At 42.6% G+C, this 16510-nt stretch overlaps 1 protein-coding gene and 1 long non-coding RNA gene across 19 annotated transcripts in view; one reads left to right on the top strand and one right to left on the bottom strand.

Moving 5' to 3' along the window:
* The window catches only part of APBB2 (amyloid beta precursor protein binding family B member 2), a 339661-nt gene extending 328836 nt beyond the window's left edge, over nt 1-10825 (bottom strand). For 13 of the 18 annotated variants that reach the window (XM_065596923.1, XM_065596915.1, XM_065596917.1 and 10 more), the window contains exon 1: nt 10688-10825. The gene's annotated coding sequence lies outside the window, so the exon portion shown is untranslated. Of the gene's footprint in view, nt 1-8447; nt 8565-10687 lie in introns of all 18 variants that reach the window. The other 5 variants (XM_065596916.1, XM_065596921.1, XM_065596930.1 and 2 more) reach the window with 2 other exon arrangements.
* A 204-nt stretch (nt 10826-11029) lies between these two features.
* The window catches only part of LOC122172325 (uncharacterized), a 28879-nt gene continuing 23398 nt past the window's right edge, over nt 11030-16510 (top strand). Inside the window, exon 1 of the long non-coding RNA XR_006172525.2 lies at nt 11030-11170. This is a non-coding gene — a long non-coding RNA (uncharacterized LOC122172325). The remainder of the gene's footprint in view (nt 11171-16510) is intronic.

The raw sequence follows: 16510 nt of genomic DNA, 5'->3' as shown, positions 1-16510 counted from the left end.
AGCCAAGAGCTCTGGTTGTCAGGGGGATTTTGATGGCACTACTGAAGACAGTTCTCACTCAGGCTTGTCTACACTTACAGTGCAGCTGCACTGCTGTAGTGCTTAGCAAAGACACCACCTACGCTGATGGGAGAACTTCTCCTATCAGCGTGGGTACTCCACCTCCCTGAGAGGGGGGTAGCTATGTCGATGGGGGAAGCCCTCCTGTCAACATAGCATGGTCTACACCAGGGATTAGGATATTCTACACCCATGAGCATGCAGTTATACCAACATAAGTTTGTAGCGTAGACCAAGCCTCACTCTCACCCCGAGACTACAGGCGGACAGACACAGAACCAAGCCAGCCAGGCCACTTGCCTTCTCTCCAGAGACCCAGATGGCTCTGCCTAGAAAAAAGCTATACTCCCATTCCAGCAAACGCGTACACAGATGCTTAACCTGACAGCTGTGAGTTGTCCCAAACGGAACTTTCCTATTGAGGGTTCTCCCATTGCTTTCCTAACTCACTCAATGGAAGTACTCACATGTATAAAGGTCAGTACATGTGCATGTGTTTTCAAAAAGTAATTGCTTCAGGCCGTCATCTTACAATCCGCTTCCCTTCCGTCATCACCAGAGGAGTCTCCCGTAACACCAAACTCCAGATCTTCACCAAGCTGACAAGAGAACTACCCTGCTACTACTCCAGTCCAGGCAAACTGCAGAGGATAGAGGCATTTGTGAATGGCAATTGAGCCATACTGTGAACTTATTTTCTAGAGCAATGTCTTACAGCAGTGGTTCTCAAACTGGGGGTCACCACCCCTCTTTAAGGGGGTCACCAGGGCTGACATTAGACTTGCTGGGCCCCAGAGCCGAAGCCAGAGCCTGAGCCCTACCACTGCTAGTGGTGGGGCTCAGGTTACAGGCCCCTCACCTGGGGCTGAAGCCCTTGGGCTTTGGCTCCCCCACTCCCCACCCGGATCAGCAGTGTTTGGGCAGGCTCAGACTTCGGTCCCCACTCCTGGGGTCGTGTAGTAATTTTTGTTGTCAGAAGGGGGTGACGGTGCAATGAAGTTTGAGAATCTCGGTCTTACAAGGTATAACAAAATGTGGTGATTTCAACATGATAGAGAAACCTCTGCAATGAAAGGAAGGAGAAGGGAGGCCTGCATCAACAATAGGGAAGAAAGGAGTACAGGAAACATGCATACATAGCATTAGTCTAGGCAACCTGCGGCACACATGCCGAAGGCGGCACGCAAGCTGATTTTCAGTGGCACTCACACTGCCTGAGTCCTGGCCATCGATCCAGGTGGCTCTGCATTTTAATTTAATTTTAAATTAAGCTTCTTAAACATTTTAAAAGCCTTATTTACTTTACATACAACAATAGTTTAGTTATATATTATAGACTTATAGAAAGAGACCTTCTAAAAACATTAAAATGTATGACTGGCACGCAAAACCTTAAATTAGAGTGAATAAATAAAGACTCAGCACACCACTTCTGAAAGGTTGCCGACCCCTGGTCTATGTCATGTGCAGGGGAAAAGGTGGGGATGGTTCCCCTTTAAAGTCCACCTTAACCACCAGGGATGTAAAATATTAAGCAGTTAAACAGCTAACCGATAGGTATTAGTCTTACCGTTAATGTAATGCAGTTAACGTTTAAAACAGATTGGTAAATTAATTTTGGGACTTTGTAATATCTAATGTGCACATTAAAAACGCCACAGCAATACCTGGGACGGGGGGGGGGGGGGTGCTGGAGCTTGTGGAGCTCTCACAGCTCAGGGCACTGCTGAATCAGCTCGTGCCTGGCGGAGAGGGCACTGCTTGGGGCAGCCCGGCAACCACCCCGGCTCTGCTTCTCTTGCAGCCGGCTGCAGTAGTGGGTCTGCCAGAGCACTTGGATCTACCCTGGCACCGCTGCTCTCCTGGCAGTGATTCGCCAAACAAGCTGCACTAGGCAGCACCTAGTAACTGGGAGAGCGAGGGGTGGGATCAGAGCAAGGCGCGCAGCGCCCAGCCACATACACGCAAACGATCCCCCAGTCCACTGCATTCTGCCACCCTGCCCCTCTGAACGTGCCACTTCTTCCTCCCAGTGTATAAATACTCCTCCCCTTCTGCTGGCTGAACTTGTTAATGATATAAACCAATATGATTGTAATGGTTTAAACGGGTACTTTTAAAAACTATATTTACATCCCCAATAACCACTACGCGTCCTCCCCTTTACCATATCATATGGGACCCTATCCCTTAAGAAGCAACAACAGGATTTTCCCTAGGTATTTTAATAGGTTGGGAGCAAGCTGTCAAAGTTTCCTAGTGGGAGGGGAAAATATAAAAGGTTTAACGAACAATTTAGTTGTGTTTATTTGAACTATGGCAAAAAATGTGAGGGAGCCTTTCAAGGAGAAGAAATAAAACCCAATAGCAGTTTTATTGCTTATAATATTTTGGAGGCAGCTCTGAAGTTGGGGATTACAGAAGTTTGCTAATGACCCCATATATCTTACTTATAGCACAGCCGGCCTCTCTCTTTTACCTATCTTCCTTTTCCTGCCAAGTAATTCCATTATTATTGGCCACATAGCACATTTCCAGTACAACAAGCTTTGTGGACAGGAAGAAAGATACCACAACCAACATTTTCAAAAATGGGTATCTCAACAGTCATTTAAAAAAGGACTGAGGAGCTTATAGGCATCCTTTGACAACCCTGACAGTGGTCTCGGTCTCTGGCCTGAGGATTTTACAATCTAAATGAATACATTTTAGATGAAGGATGGGACGTAACAAAAAAGCTAATGACTAAGCACTGAAGTCTGACGCACATATTGCTAGTTCCACTTTATTTTTGTGGTGGTGTGTTTTGTTAACTGTTCTTTCTTCCAGCAACTGTAAGACTGGAACACAGAAAACTAAAAAGTAATTCATCTTTACTACTCAGTCACTTGCTTTCTGCTACATCCCATTCCCCAGCCTTCATCATCTCTCTTTATCCTCTGGCAGACCCACACCCTCCTGTGCACAGGGCATCTACCAGTTCTGCCAGTTATTTTGGTCTTGTGCTGGTCTGTTCAGGCTTTGTAGTGTCAGGTTGATGATGTAGTCATCATCTACATGTTGCCTATTTAGATTGTAAATTCCTTGCGGTAACATGTTTTACACCTAGATGCTAAGGAGTTTGGTGCAGTATAAGTGCCATAGATAGATTAGACCTTGTCTTCCTACTTTTTTTTTTATAAAGCATCTAAGACACTTTTGAGGCAACATAAATATCCAAAGTTTAATATTTTTATTAATACCCCTCTTATTGCAACCAGACAGGTTTCAGTTATATCTATATTTTATTTTTTCCCCACATGGGCCTCGTGAGAGTCTTTCCACTGTTTCCAGTGGGCTTTGGATGAGGCTCTATTTACATATGCCATCTGATCTCCTGTTTAATACTCCGTAGTGAGGTAATGAATGGCAATTAAAATGTCTTGCATTCTCTTAGTCATTTAAATAAACTTTGTGAAGTTTAAATCGGGATTTAAAAACAACATAATGGAAAATAATCAGATAAACATTTAATTTCCAATGCAAGTGCACACTTCCCACTTACCTTTCTCCCCCGTCAGACCCATGCTTTTTTCAGCATATTTTCTGTACCCCTACACAACTCACAATTCATGGGCAGTTTTCCAACTGCCACTCAAGACAGTACCTTGCTAAGAAGCATTATTTCATAAAAGTAAATAATGTATTATCATTAACACAGAGTCAAACAAATGTTGTCTAGTAAAACAAAACAATGTTTTAAGTTGTTTGTTTATATGACGATATGCATTAATATACAGAACAGTTCATCATCAAGTTATGAACTAAGCAGTTGGCTATTAAGGACTCTATAGTATCTCCTGCCACCATTTAAGAAATTATACTTGAGAGGTTTCAGATAAAGGGTTGGTTAATTCCTACCGATATTAGTGGTGCCAAATTATTACAATTTAATGTCCACTGACTGCATGGAGAGTGTTCTTGCCAGTGAATGGTACAAAAGAACAGCATGCCTCTCCAAATAGACAACATTATCAAAATACTATATGTAACAACTTTAAGAGTTAGTCTCTTCTGCTGTTAAAAACAAATTAAAACACAATTTTTGGATTAACAAATTTACAGATCATTTAATATCTACCACTTTCTCTCCTTTTGGAAATTAAGTATGCTCACTTACACTCCATAATTATACTGTGTGCAGAAAAAGAGAGACCACTACTAGCTAATAAACATATGGAAAATTATTCTTTACTGAACATAAAATTCTGTGAACCACATATTTTTAAAGTGGCAGCATCAAAAATATACCAGGCGTATTTTTTTTAGAAAGAGATCTTACATTTAAAAAAACAATAAAGCATTGGAAATGTTCCTTTTTGTGACTTTTTTAAAAATTCAGTTGCACCTATGTTTTAAAGTCAACTAGAAAACTGTTCAAAAGCATATCATTATGGCAAAATTCATCTACAGTTTCCAAAATCAAAGTTTTACCCTGGGGCAGGTAAGTCTGCTTTGTCTGTGGGAGATACCTAAAACATACTACAGTATAGTAGTGACGACAAAAGGAAAACAAACAAAACAAAAACAAACAGTACAGCTTGGTTTCCCCGACTAACAAAACCAGTGGATGAATCTAAACTGATAAATGACTGCTGTGTTTTGGTGTGATCACACCAGTATTGCAGTGAGATTTTACACGGTAATTTTAAAGCAGTGGAGTCATGTGACATATGACAGTGTATTTGTAAGGCTCACCCAAAGGTTTGCTTGGAGACAATTACCACTGCAGGAAGAGTTCATAGTGCGTTCGAATCAAAACATGGTCCACATTAGGAAGCCTCTGTTTTAAAGAGTGTTGGAGCTAAATAATTGTTTAATCACTAGAAATGAGCAAATCTCTATCAAATATTATTACTGTTGCAATATACCTAAAATTAGACCTAATTGTTTACATTCATAAATAATTTCCCCAGAATAAACTATAGCCTACTCAGTTTATCTACCCCAATTCCAAGGCATCTATAAATGCATCAAACCTAGAGCTCAGACCACTAATTTAATGGGTAGACCATGTCCCCTTAATCATCCTAATTCATGTACAGACTGCATATGAAAAAAAATAATTCTTCTCATTAATCTTTTATACAGAGATGCAAAGTTGGTTTCGACTTCACTACTGAACAAGTACACAAACAAATATGTTTCCAGGGAGTGATGGCTCAGTGGTTTGAGCATTGGTCTGCTAAACCCAGGGTTGTGAGGTCAATCCTTGAGGGGGCCATTTAGGGATCTGGTGGGGGGAAAAAATAGATGATTTAGTTGGGGATTAGTCCTGCTTTGAGCAGGGGGTTGGAGTAGATGACCTCCTGAGATCCCTTCCAACTCTGATATTCTATAATTCTAGTAAACAAAATAGCTTGGCAAATTTTTAATAATCTACAAATGGAAGTGGGTAATTGGCAAAACACAGACAGCATGTGCTAAAAGTTGGAGCTATGCAACCTCAGATCTCAAAAAGGGTTTGGCCTTTTAGAACCTGGAAAAGCAACCTCCAAGGACAGCCCACGGTGCTGCAAGTAACCGAGCTGGTGATTCAGCATCAACACTGTTTCCCACTGAGTCTAGAGCCTGCAGTCTGATCTGTGCAAGTAGACTGCTGCACCCATGTGGAGTCCCACAAACTTCAATGGGGCCCTCGTAGTGGTCCGCATCACAGGTTAAATTGCAGATCAGCTCCTAAAACAGTATTGAACCAGCACCTCAGGATCTTTCAGAGATGTAAAACTAAGTCCTCTTCATCAAATGGCACTTTTTGCAATGTCTTGGTCAAATTTCACTGTAAGTGCATCCCTAAAATTCTTCATATAGTTTTGATTCATTTCCGCGCCTAAAAATTGGCATGTACTGTTGCCACCCCAAAATGTTTACTGCATTCCAACCAAAGGGGGCTGCATTTCAGTGGTATATGAACCCTGTTTATACCAAAGCTAGAGAGTGCTTTAAGCCCTTTCAGGACAAAAGAAACTATTATAAAAATTAAAAATTATTAAAGCACTGTAACCTATCATTCTAGATAACTTGTCTCATCGTCTCTGAATTATGGGCATTGATATAAATTCCACAAGCAAAAACTCAAATGGATTTTTTTCAAAATTTATGATGATTTTACTGTTGTCTCTGCCATCTTCTAGTACAGAGGTGGGCAAACTATAGCCCACAGGCCACATCCGGCCCGCAGGGCCATCCTGCCCAGCCCCTGAGCTCCTGGCCCCTCCCCACAGCCTCCACTCTCTGTGCCGGTAGCACGGTGGCGTGACTGGCTCCAACCAGGCGAGGCGGCTCAGGGGCAGATTTACAAGTGAACACAGGGTTCCCTGGCATGGGCCAACAACAGGGGGACCCAGGGCCGGGCACTCGGGCAGCTCAGCTCTGGCACACCCCCCATGGCAGGGAGGGACTGCACTGCGTGGGCAGGGGAGCAGGCAGGCAGTGCGGGGAACATGGGCGGAGGACTCAGAAGGAGCACTGGGCGGCCGCGCAGCCGGCTGGAGAGAAGCAGCGCTTTGAAGGGGAAACTGCCGCTTCTCTCCGGCTGCGTGGATGCCCCTGCTCTTCCTGAGCCCTCCACCCATGTTTGCAGGGCCACATTCCGAAAGGGGCTGGGGAGGATAAGGGGTGGGGTCCCAGGGGGGCGGTTAAGTGACAGGGAGCAGGGAGGGTTGGATAGGGGATGGGGTCCGGGAGGGCGGGGATCCCAGGAGGGGGCAGTCAGGGGACAAGGAGCAGGGGGGGTTGGATGGGTCAGGGGTTCTGAGGGGGGAAGTCAGGGGGCGGGAAGTGGGAGGGGGCGAATGGGGGACGGGGGGCAGGCTGTTTGGGGGGGGCACAGCCTTCCCGGCCCTCCATTCCGTTTCACAACCCCAATTTGGCCCTCGGGCCAAAGAGTTTGCCCACCCCTGTTCTAGTAACATCATCATCTGCACCACTGCAGGTAAAGGTCAACCACCTTTCCATTACAGATTTCTCTTTTCAGGGATTTATAAGTGAACCGGGATTTATAAGAAGCTGATACCCAAAAGTCAATTTGGAAACAAGTTTTTAAATTTTTCCCTGTTTATATTCAACAAGTTATAAGGGTACATAAGGAAGTTTATCATTCCAAGTCACCTCTTTGCACATAGTTGTGATTTAATAAGAAATTTCCATGCAATTAGGTATTGCTATGCCCAATTCCTCAGTAGTTTGGTGGGAAAAAAATTCCAACTACCAAGATATTTTTTTGGAAGTGGCTACTAAGCATGCCACAAATCTACATCTCAAAATAATTTTAATAAAGCAAACATAACTATACATTTTTTAAATTGGTCCAATGTCTATACCAGTGGTTCTCAAACTGTGGGTCGGGACCCCAAAGTGGGTCACAACCCCATTTTAATGGGGTCACCAGGGCTGGCTTAGACTTGCTGGGGCCCTAGCCCAAGGGCTTCAGCCCTGGGCAGCAGGGCTCAGGTTACAGGCCTCCTGGCCTGGCGAGGTGGGGCTTTGGCTTCTCCCCCACCCCGCCCCGGGTGGCGGGACTTGGGCAGGCTCAGGCTTCAGCCCCCCTTCCTGGGGTCATGCAGTCATTTTTGTTGTCAGAAGGGATTCACGGTGCAATGTAGTTTGAGAACCCCTGGTCTACACATTAGATACTTGAGATCCAATATGGTACCTCTGAGCAATTTGTTGTGTTTTCTAAACAATTTTATTAAAACAATATTACCAGAGAAAGATTACATTCAAATAAGTATGTTATCTCTGTTTCAAACAGCCAGATACTTTTTGGTTGGATACTTATCTGCTGTGGGTAGATATCGATATTGTATGGTTTACGCGCATTGTACAGTCTACCCAGCATTTCTCGCATGCGGCCACCAGGGGCTTTTCTTGCATCCACAGCCTCCTGGGCAGTGGGGGGGGGACAGGGTGGGCACAAAGCAGTGGTCCCTCCCCCAGGGCCACCAGCAGGGGTTGGACTGAGTAAGTCTGCTGTGAAATGTGATATTTATTAATATCACTTTTCACAGCCACAGACTTACTAGTTAGCAGTCTTTAAAAAAAAATTAATAATAAGGCAAAAGAAACAACAAAAAAGACAAGAACCTGCAAGAGCACCTTTTTGTGTTTTCATTCTGTTTAGGTCCAGTAAAGAATAGACAATTCTACATTATTTTTATTATTGAATCTGCAAAAAGATTCAACAAATTACAATGATTTGGACATATGTATGTGCATATTTATTTGTTTTTCCTAAAGTTAAATTGTCAGCGAGGCCACCAGCAACAGTTGGTGGCTGCACTTTGGGGCCACCATAAATTTTGTTGTGAGAACCCCTGTTTACACTATATCAAGTATTGCTATTGTACCTTTCCAACGTGGAACTTCACTTTGTCTCCAAGTCCAAAAGACTTTGATTCATCCTTGTTCCTCATTTGACAGATAAAGGTGATGCAAGACTGATGAGTCAGTCAGCTTATCACCATCTACAGACCAAATGTCAGAATTAATCTTCACCTTGACCCTGCCTCTGCTGAAACCCTTATTTCATGCCATCTCAAGTACAGAAGTTCTTTCTTTACAAGCTTCCTAAATTCCTACTCTCTCTAATTCAAATATTGAATCTGCCTTCTCCGAGTCCAAATCCATACTCCCTAGGGAAGCACTGACTTCAATGACAGCAGAATAAGTCTCTTAAAAGTACAAGACTGGGCCACATCCCATCCTCATCTTCACTGGCTTCTCATGGAGTCAGCCACAAATCTGAGAAACAGAACCCAGGTCTTCTGGCTTCAAGTTCTGTGTTCTATCACTGGGAATGCTACCCATGCTATTCTGATCTAATCTTGGTTGTCTCCCAAATTGGGAATGCCACATTTGCTTGAGCTGCTTTACTGATTGAGAATTCTTCTCAATTCTAAACTCACCATAAAACTATTCTTCTTCCTGAATAGTCTATACTTCATTCATCTTAATTTCACTCGTAAAAAAAAATAAACCTAATTCCTTCAAATGATAGATAGAAACTACTTGGATTTTTGTATGGTTTATTTAAAATTGTTTTTCCATGCAAGGAAGTTAAAGAGTTATTTTGTCACAATGACGTCGTGAAATGCTCACTACTATGGACTCTTATTTATTGAAATATGTTACATTCTCATTTTTAAAAAGACTGTGTTAGATATACAGAAAATAGTTTTTAGTACAATATTGTCAGCTAATTCTGATGCATTCAAAATAACTAAAGCATGAGCGACACCAGAATGATGACAATATCAGATCTAGAATTAATCGATAACACATGTTGACATGGCTCTAGAGGACATACAGTGCCAGCAGCAGCTAAAAGTGATGTATCCTTATCTGGGTTTTAGAATCCTATGGCATTTGCAGAATTCAAGGTGAATTATTAAGATTTACTGTGTATGTGGTTATTGTACTTTATGACTACTAGTGTAGTGAGTAATTGCTTTGCCTCCACAAGTTTGAGGCTTTTAACACTATTTTAATGTCATTCTTTGTATTACATAAAAATGCAAGCTTTGTGATCCCTATCTCACACTTCTAAACAAGTTCAACCCAATGTCAGAGCCATTGTGTCTGTTTGGGGCTTTTCAACGCATGTCCATTATGCAATTTTTACTGTTTCATAAAAACATCTCTTAAAGACTGTAAATGCTTTGAAAAATATAATGGGCTAGAAGGGTCTAGTGGAGACAATGACAAAAAAAAAATCCCATACACTTCAGTGGTGCAGGTTCAGGCCCTATATGCTGGATAAATAAAACTGTAGCATTTTTACAATGGCCAAGATTTTGAAATTACTTAAAACTTGGCTAATAAGCTGTGCCTTCTTTAAATAAAAGGAAAAGCCAAATTCCAAAACACCCCAATATGCATCCAGGGGTCACTTTCTTCTACATTCTCTGTTCAAATGACTTCTACATTGTGTGCGCTCTGCACCACCTCTCAGTCCTCAGATACTCATCACACCCCACTCCTCTTCCTGTGGGCCTCCGCACGGATAAGGCTGGAGAGGAGATCGTGGGCTATAAAGCCATGTCTACTGGAAATCCCTTTCACTTCCTTCTCCCCCTCATTTCATACCTACAGCGCCTAATCTCCCCCTTGCTTTTTAAGCCCCGCACTTTCCCTTGCCCTCACATCCCCCCCGGGGACAGCTCAGCTCTGCCTGGCTCCTCTGCTGCGCGAACACACATGCAGGGGCTGCGGCTCCCTCCCAGCCCACCACCCGCCCTACCCCCCTAGCTGACGGCCAGGAGAGGCAGCCAGTCTGTGGGGCCGGTAGGACAGAGCCAGTGATGTCCCCCGCCACCACCTTCTCCGACCCCGGGCGCGCCCTGCGCCCACAGCCGCTGCAGGGAGAGCGACGGTGAGCGAGGCGCGTCCACCAAGCACGGGGCACCGCTGCTGCAGCAGCTGCGGCTGGCGGAGAGCGGAGCCCAGCTTCTCCCGCGGGCGCAGCCCCACCGGCACGTCCTGCCCTTCCCCAGCTCGCCCCACGCACGCGCCGAGCGCAGCCCAGCGAGCCCAGGCGAAGAGGAGCCGGAGCGCACCTGGCCGCTGCGCTCTGCCTCGCCACACTTACCCCTGCGCCTCCCGCCGCTTGCGCTGCTCCCTCCTCTCGCCGTCTCTCGCCCACACCAGAGGCGTCCAAAATCAGCTGCGGGATGTAGCCAGCCTTCCGGAAACGCTTTCCCAGCTTGCTGCGCTTAGCCCAGGAAACAATTCCGGCCTGTGGCTGCGGTTGCGGCTCCTCCTCCTCCAGTCCCTCCTCCCTCGCCACCGCCCGGCGCAGAAAGAGCTGCAGCACCCGAAGCGTTGGGAACGTGGTTGACTTGAGTCCTCTGCCTAGGAAGGAGGGCGACGCCCTGTGTTTGCTGCTAGTTTTGCAGCTAGCCGGATCCTGGGAAGATCAGGCTGCGGGGCCTGGCTACAGAGATGAAAGGAAAACAGTAAGAACGTGTTTGCTACCAGCGCGATCTTCAATTTCTGCAAGAAAGATTTGAATCTGCCTGTCGTCTCTAAGGTACCTAGCAAGCGGGTATCTGAGCACCAGAAACAATAAAAGGTATTAAATCTGCGTGGGTGGGTGTGTTTCTCCTTCTCCCAAGAATCGCCCCATGTCTCCTCGTATCTTCATGCCTGAATCTTTTGTGTTTCACTATAAAATCCTTCATTCCCAATTTTCAGTGTATAGTACATTTCTATAAATAAATATACTCTAAGGGTCACCCCCTTGTTTGTAGGGCGATCCTTTAACCAGTCTAATCCACACTACAATTATTCTGGAAAAAAGTGATTGAGACATCCAACAGTAATACAAATAGGGGCCACCCAACACCACTTTATCAATACTTTAGTGTTTTCATATTTCAGTGTTTCTATCATTACATAAAAATAAATACAAAAAATCTTCCTCTAATGCAACATTAATGTTAATGTAATGTTATTAAAATAAACAGTGAGATTTTAAAATATGTTGGAGGGATACAGCACCATGAGTTGCCAGTCTGTCATAAAATTCACTGGCTCTTGTTATAGGTTTGTTTCTCTCTCCGTTTACTTGTGAAAATAAAATATGTGTTTGTGTGTATATGTTACACACACCCGTTTTGTTTTATAATTTTGATTAAGGTTGCATTCGCCTAGTCAAAGATGAAAGGTGGTGTTTCTAGTTCCTGTTGCTTTTCAGAACATTTAAGAGCAACAATTGAGTCTTGCTGACCTAAAGATTCTGTACCACCTTGATGACTGGAGGGGCAGATGCCTACAATAGTGATTATGGTCACTTCTGCCAGCATCAGCTCAGCCTTACCAGGGTTGAATTGAGCCAGGTGCCCTTCCTCTAGGAGCTTATTTACATCAAGGACAAAGACATGAATTAGTGTCACCTATATATTGCAGATATTAGAGCTTAAGGCACCCTATTATTTCCCCTAGCAGTAAATCAGATGTATTGAATAGGAGGGGAAACTAGAAATAAACCTGTGGATCTCTGCAAGTGGAGAAGTAACTGTCCATTACTACCTTCGAGGGTCTAACCAAGAGGTATAAGAAAAGCCATGTTAATGCAACTCATTTAATTTCACCATCTCTCACAAACAATACTTAATAGTAGACTCTTTGAAGGTTGCTAGGTGGTGCAGAAGATGAAATGGACATTTGTCTCTTGTCCATTAGTATGAGATTATCCATCAGTGCAACTCGCACCATCTTATCGTACATGGTTGTACTGTACATAAAATAAAAATACAGTCCAGCCAGTACTTTGTAACATTATTTATCTGCAGCATTAAGTACTAATTGGACTACTGCAAGCCTCAAAGGGATTGATAGACCAGTGTTCAAGTTTTCTAATTATAATCTTTTTGCACAAGTGAGAGTGATGTGGAGATACAGGATGTTTCAGGGCCAGTACATCAATGGTAAAAGGATAGTATTTGATTTTATCTGAACCGTTCACTATATTTAACTTTTCAGATGTATAGCTTTTTCCACCAGGATGTTCTGGAAACTCATAAATAGAGTCTCTGGGCCTGGATTAAGCTGGGTGGTTCTTTTCTTAGCTGAAGAATGAAACAATCATGTCCTTGGTTTGGCAGAGGTAAAGGTCAGACCAAGATAGGGACACAGTTACTATGCCCCTAATGTTAATACCCAGGGTACAGATTTAGTCTCTGATGTATCACAGCACTCAGATACAAGTGATGAGAGCCATACAGAGGCCTAGATAATTGAGTAGCTCCAGTACTTAATTTGTAATGAAAGAGGTGTCGGGGTGCAAGCAGTTTTTTAAATTTCATAACGGACATGACAAGCCTAGAGGTACGGGGCTATGAACTGCCAAGCCCAGAGTGCCTGGGCTCAGCCCTGGCACAAATTAAGCCCTGAGCAGCTCCCAGAGGCTACCTGGGAGAATGTATTGGTTGTCATGATGAATATTAACTCTGGTGGTGTCATCTATATGGCCGATGAAGGACAATGACCCTAGAAAAGAACAGGAGTACTTGTGGCACCTTAGAGACTAACAAATTTATTAGAGCATAAGCTTTCGTGGACTGCAGCCCACTTCTTCGGATGCATATAGAGTGCATATATGCATACTCTATATGCATCCGAAGAAGTGGGCTGTAGTCCACGAAAGCTTATGCTCTAATAAATTTGTTAGTCTCTAAGGTGCCACAAGTACTCCTGTTCTTTTTGTGGATATAGACTAACACGGCTGCTACTCTGAAACCTGTCAATTACCCTAGCTAACTCTGGTACTTGGCTTGACTAGGCTGAGTTGCTCAGATAAGAAGCTGGTGGGGTATGGGCAAGTAAGTGTTGATGGCTTGTGAAAGGAACCAATCCATGGCCAGAAGGAAGAATGTGTTGTGCTATGGTGGAAAGAGAAATACACACCAAAGTTATCCAACTTGTAAAAGCCCTTTTTTTAAGGTAAAATAAATATCACTGACTTTAGTGTTTCAACGTACCAAAATATCTGCAGAAACCAACTGAAGGAACAAGGTAGGCTTAGCAGAGAATCCTTTAAAGACTTGGAAACATTGTTCTCAAGATGGGCAAGGAAGAACCTTGGTAATGTCCAAAAATACAGAATACTGAGATTTAGAGAAGGACATCCATGGAATGCTCTTTATGAGCCTATTAATCAACCACTAAATATTTACTTGGATTTTACCTTCAGAATCTGAGCCTTTGAGATTATCAAGAAAAAGTCTTTCAAGGTCCTGCAAAATGTACCTGACTCACTGTACAAGCAGACATTTTTGCACCATAAGGATCACTGCCAGAATAGAATACACATACCTTCTACCACACCATCCCAATCAAACTTCACATCCACTTCCCAAAACAGGTAGATCCGTTAAGATTAATACAGATTTGATGGAACACCAAGTAAAAGATCATTAATAGTCAGATATACTGCACTATCAGAGTAGCAAAATTGCAGAAAAGTCAAATAGAAAAAGATTACAGAAAGGAAATAATGAGGTTCGTAAATCTCTTCAACCAAAAGAAATTCACTAGTCTTAATCTGTCTGAAGCATTTGGCACTGGCCACTGTCAGAGACAGGATACTGGAGAAGATGGACCAATGGTCCGGCCCAGTATGGCTGTGCTTATGCTTGTAAATTATTCATTCATGCCTAATGTCACTACTCTCACGGACTGAGGACTCAGTACGATCCTAATTTGATTTACTGGAAAAGAAAACTAATACAATGAATGTGAACGTGAGTAAAACATACAACTTGAATATGAGTAAATGTAAATAAAGTTTTTGAGGAATATCCATATTAAAGATATTAATTAATCTATGCTGAAAAGCAAAAATGATGGAAAATTGTAATAAATTTTGAGCATTAAAATGATGGAGGGGCACTACATTTGGTCCTGATGAGCCATAAGAGCCTCTGATAAATATTATACAAATATATAAATTACTGTACTCTACATCCAATAAATGTTTTTGATACCAAAACCTTTCCACTTCATTCAACTATTTCAAAGATAGGCACATCAATATGTGATTTTTGTTAACTTTTAGTAGCTTTAATAAAACCCACTTTTTACATATAAAAGGATATCAATGTTTTTCTGACCTAAAACATACATAGATTTCAATCCTTCATTCTTTACAAAGCTCCAGTGGCTGTCCAAAGAAGCAGAATCTGGCCTTTAAAAACTTCTATAATGATCATTTCAGTAAGGTTTGATATTGAAAGACAGACTGTTACCTGCTGAAGATGCCAGCAATCACAGCCCTAATTATCTCATATTCGAGTCATTCAATCATCCAAAGCACAGGATTTGGTGGTGATGGGGGACTTCAACTCAGACATCTGTTGGGAAAATAACACAGCAGGGCACAGATTATCCAACAAGTTCTTGGAATATATCAGAGACAATTTTTTATTTCAGAAGGTGGAAAAAGCTACTATGGGAGAGGCTGTTCTAGATTTGATTTTGACAAATAGGAAGGAACTGGTTGAGAATTTGGAAGGCAGCTTGGGTGAAAGTGATCATGAAATGGTAGAGTTCATGATTCTAAGGAATGGTAGGAAGGAGAACAGCAAAATAAAGACAATGGATTTTCAAGAACACAGACTTTAGCAAACTCAGGGAGTTGGTAGGTAAGATCCCCTGGGAAGCAAGTCTAAGGGGAAAAAACAATTGAAGATAGTTGGCAGTTTTTCAAAAGAGGCATTATTAAGGGCACAAGAGCAAAACTATCCCACTGTGTAGGAAAGCTAGGAAGTATGGCAAGAGACTACCCTGGCTTAACCAGGAAATCTTCAATGATCTGAAAATCAAAAAGAGTCCTACAAAAAGTGGAAACTAGGTCAAATTATAAAGGATGAATATAAACAAACAACACAAGTATGTAGGGACAAAATTAGAAAGGCCAAGGCACAAAACGAGATCAAACTAACTAGAGACATAAAGGGTAACAAGAAAACATTCTACAAATACATTAAAAGCAAGAGGAAGACCAAGGACAAGGTAGGCCCATTACTCAATAGTGGGGGAGGGCTAAGGGGGAAAACAAACAGAAAATGTGGGAGTGGCAGAGATGCTTAATGGCTTCTTTGTTTCATTTTTCACCAAGAAAGTTGGTGGTGATTGGACATCTAACAGTGAATGCCAGTGAAAATGAGGTAGGATCAAAGATTAAAATAGGGAAAGAATAAGTTAAAAATTACTTAAGAGAAATTAGATGTCTTCAAGTCACCAGGACCTGATGAAATGCATCCTAGAATATTCAAGGAGCTGACTGAGGAGATATCTGAGCCATTAGTGATTATGTTTTGAAAAGTCATGAAAGATGGAAGAGATTCCAGAAGACTGGAAAAGGGCAAATATAGTGCCCTTCCAGAAAGGGAAATAAGGACAACCCAGGGAATTAACTTCTGTACCCAGAAAGATAATGGAGCAAATAATAAAGCAATTTGCAAACATCTAGAAGATAAGGTGATAAGTAACAGTCAGCATGAATTTATCAAGAACAAATTGTGTCAAACCAACCTGACAGCTTTCTTTGACAGGGTAACAAGCCTTGTAGATAGGGGGAGAAGCAGTAGACTTGGTGTATCTTGACTTTAGTAAAGCTTTTCATACTGTCTCGCATGACCTTCTCATAAACAAACTAGGGAAATGCAACCTAGGTGGAGCTACTATAAAGTGGGTGCATAACTGGTTGGAAAACCATTCCCAGAGAGTAGTTATCAGTGGTTCACAGTCATGCTGGAAGGGCATGTGGAATGGGGTCTGGTTCTGTTCAATATCTTCTTCAATATTTAGATAACGGCATAGAGAGTACACTTATAAAATTTGCGGACAATACCAAGCTGGGAGAGTTTGCAAGTGGAGGACAGGATTAAAATTCAAAATGATCTGGACA

The sequence above is a fragment of the Chrysemys picta genome, chromosome 5 (assembly GCF_011386835.1).
Source record: "Chrysemys picta bellii isolate R12L10 chromosome 5, ASM1138683v2, whole genome shotgun sequence".
In the NCBI taxonomy this organism is placed as follows: Eukaryota; Metazoa; Chordata; order Testudines; family Emydidae; genus Chrysemys; species Chrysemys picta.
Note: the sequence above shows the minus strand (reverse complement) of the source record. Positions and strands in the feature narration are given on the sequence as shown.